Genomic DNA, 3,027 nt, shown 5'->3' on the forward strand with positions numbered 1-3,027 from the left:
AAACCCCCCCCCCACCTTTTTCCCAAAAACCCCCAAAATTTTTTCCCCCCTGCAAACCCCCAACCCCCCCCCCTTTTTTTTTTTCTCCCTTTGCCCAAAAAAAAAAATTTTCCCCCCTTATTTTTTTTTGCAATGCCCGCCCTCTCCGTCCCCAAGCCCCCCCCAAAAAAAAAAGCCCCCCCTTTTTAAAACCCCAAACCTTTTTCCCCCCCAAACAAATTTTCCCCCCCCCTTAAATGCTGCCACCCCTTTTACTCTCCCATTTCAAATATTTCGCAAGCCGTCCTTCCCCGTCCGTACGAAAAAAATTTCACGGTGGGCCCCCGTCGGGAAGGTAGATTACTTTAGCACGTAGTAGTTTTCCCGTGGGACGGGCCCCAAAAACCCCACGCGTATAGGGGGGGAGGGGGACCGCTTATGCAAAAAACCGTCGAAAAGCAAATACGACAAATAAACACGTATATCGAATAAAAATACACATATTTTTTGTATATCTATTCAACATTTTAATTTTATTTCAAAAAAGTAGTCAAAAACATCATAATAAAAGAAAAAATTGCACGGTATAGGGCCCCCCGCGGGAGGGTATTAGACAACGCCAATAGGCTGCCCGGGGTATGCGGGGAAAGTCACCGTATGGCGTGCCCCGGCCCCCAACCGATAATAATATTATATATATTTTTATATTATTTATATAATTATTTTTTATTATTATATAATTTTAATTATATTTTATAATATAATTATTTATATAAATAAAATTAATATATATAATATTTATATAATTAATTATAATAAATATTTATTTGTATTTTAAAAAATAATTATATATATTATTATTTTATAATATATATATTATATATATATATTTTTTAAATAATAAAAATTAAAATTAAAATTATATAATATATATATATATTTATATATTTTTTACCCGGTGCCCGTCCTTCCCACCAAACAAGGCAAGCTAGGAAGGCGTGCTATCACGGGTCGTGAACACTAAAACACTCCAAGGGCACGAGCCCACAGCGCCCCCAGAACCCCCACGAGGGGAAACCCCATTGGGGGGCGGCCACAAAAAAACACAAAATGCAGTCTTTCCTTAATTTTTTCCCCGTAACTTTTCTAAGCAAAAAAGGGGGGGAAACACTGCACGATACAGCTTATAACAGGGAAAACAAAAGTTTATCAGGTCACAAGGGACAACACGGGGGTCTTAAAGGGAGAGCCCCCCAACCCCGCCCCCCTTTGCTTTTTTCTCCGCTCCTCCGCTCACAGCCTTTTGGTATTTTTGCCAGTCCTTATGTTAACAAGCCCGGGTACCCTTTTTCATTTAACACATTTTTTTCCCCAAGACAAAGACCCACTGGGTAGCACTCCCCCCCCCCTATCAACAGCGACCTTGCTCGCATACCTAAACATAAAAGAACTACAAAAAATTAAAAAAAAATTAGTCCTGGAGCAAAAAAAATTTTTTCAAAAAAAAAGAAACCGTAAGAAAATCATTTTCAAAACAAAAAAATTTTTCATCTATGCGGCTTTTTCGCTCCGCTGGGGTCGCTCTGGAGGGGTTTGGGCGGCGGTAGTTTGGGAGTGGCACCCAGGGAGTATCTTGCCCCAAGACCGGGGTATGGTCACCAGAGTCGTTGCACGCCCTCACCCCAAATTTCGTCCTCTTTTGGGTCAGCGTCTCCCACGCCCTCATGCCGTAGGGGAAAAGTCATTTTTTTACCAGGCCCAGGAGTAGCTCCGGCCCATGGTAACGCCAAGCGGTGTCCCAAAGTCCTAAGGAAGTCGGCAACGGCCCCACATAAACCCAAAAACTCCTCCCCCCGAGACTTGGGGACGCTCCACTTCCTCAAATCCCCGCTTTTCACACTGCCCCTTTCAGGCCTTCTTGGGAGAATTTAGCTAAAAACACTGTAATAACCCCCCCTGGCCCCCGGGGGTCCCCCCAACCCGCTACACCCACCCAGCGCGGGTTTTTAAAATGGGCTCCCGGGGCCCCTCTACTCCAGCATCACTTGCAGTCGACCCCGGATTCAAACTCTGTCCGGGGGGCAAGTCGTGTTCAGCCGAAACTTTTCACAGCCAAACCCGGAAAACAGGGGTAAGGCCCCCAAAACATCCGTCCAGATCGGCACAACACAGGGAGCCGTTTCACCATGCTTCCCCTCAATACAGCCCCATGGCCCCTTTAGCTGAAAAAATGCCCGTGATCCAACAGTCTTTTGGGGCATTTTAAATCGCATAGTGGCCAAAAATTTAGGCCCCACTAGGTTTTTTCAACCCAGTGTCCCCTTCGGCGGCATGGCTTCCCATCTACTGAGCCTCCCCCTGCATGGTGGGTTTGACGACTTACCCAAATCGGGGGGCCCGGGGAAACCCGGGGCGGCTGGGTTTTGGACCCCCTTTTCCAGCCGTCCGAGTTTTTCCCCCTTACCATTTTCCCTTTCCCTTAGGGGAACATCGGGGGTGACCTACCCGACAGCCTTGCAGCACTCGGAAAGGATCAGAAACCCTCCGTTGAGCGGGGTGGGTTTGTCCCTCCCACACCGAAGTCGGCCCTTTCCCTTTCCGCAGCCCCAACAAAGCCTTTGAAAATGCTCGGCCACCCCCAGTGTACCTTTCCCCTTTTTGCTTCCGGTCCAGGGGTACGGCGGGTGAGCAGCGGCCCTGGCCCTGGGGTTTCCTTCACGAAGGCCTGAAATCCCAAAGGGCCCCCGCCCGCGCCCCCGCAGGTCCTCAGGGTTTGGCCCGCTGACAAGATTTGCATTTCTGGGCCGCAAACGTCAACAAAAAGTCACGGGTGGACCACATAACTCTTCCGCAGCCGAGGGTACGACCCCCTTACAGACCTCACATCCCGGCCCGCTGGGCAGTGTTCGTCCCCCGCTCACGAGTCCCCCTTCTTTAAGCGGGCCCCTATACCCCGGCCTGGGGGTGGTGCCCGAAAGCTTTAAAGCCTCCTCCACGCTGGTGTAAGAGGTATTGGGATGGCAGCAGTGCCCCCACATTCCACCGCGG

Source organism: Penaeus monodon, chromosome 41, assembly GCF_015228065.2.
Source record: "Penaeus monodon isolate SGIC_2016 chromosome 41, NSTDA_Pmon_1, whole genome shotgun sequence".
Classification (NCBI taxonomy): domain Eukaryota; kingdom Metazoa; phylum Arthropoda; class Malacostraca; order Decapoda; family Penaeidae; genus Penaeus; species Penaeus monodon.